Genomic DNA, 651 nt, shown 5'->3' with positions numbered 1-651 from the left:
GGGTTGGGTGGCCCAGCCACCGCTATCGTCCCCTCCTAGATCTATCCTTAGGGGAAAATCCGTAAATAAATTTTTTAATTTCTAAATATTCTAAAAATCTATTTTTAAATTAGCAAATTATTTGAAAACAATAAAATATTTGAGAATTTTTGGAAATTTTTTGGAAAATATTTTTTAAAATTTTAAAAATATTTATGAGTGGCCCACTAGATATCATAATAGAGTTATTTTTTTATTTTTATGGAAATAATTTTTGAACTTTGGAAGTTTAGAAAAATATTTTTATATGCCAAAAGTTTTAGTTATAAAAATCATAACAAAATTTGGGAGATTTTGATGGGTAGCTATTCCAGTGAGAGCGCTTGCGCGCATACCAATTTCTTGAGATATGAAAAATCCTAATAAAATTAACAAGATAAATTAGGTAGTTAAATGTAAAAGTGAAATTGTTTGTTTATGTTTATCATCGTATATTCAAACGCATAATAGAGTATAATAAACAAATAAGTTCAAGTGAGAAATTTCGGGTAGAAATGATACTATGATTTAACTATCCAATCTAGTTTATCTCTAAGAAATATAATATTTTATTTTAAAATTTTTATAATGATTTTAAAAATTATATCTTTGAACATCGTGGTTAGGATCCTA

This window comes from Asparagus officinalis, chromosome 4 (assembly GCF_001876935.1).
Source record: "Asparagus officinalis chromosome 4, Aspof.V1, whole genome shotgun sequence".
Classification (NCBI taxonomy): Eukaryota; Viridiplantae; Streptophyta; class Magnoliopsida; order Asparagales; family Asparagaceae; genus Asparagus; species Asparagus officinalis.
This window is presented reverse-complemented; position numbering follows the sequence as displayed.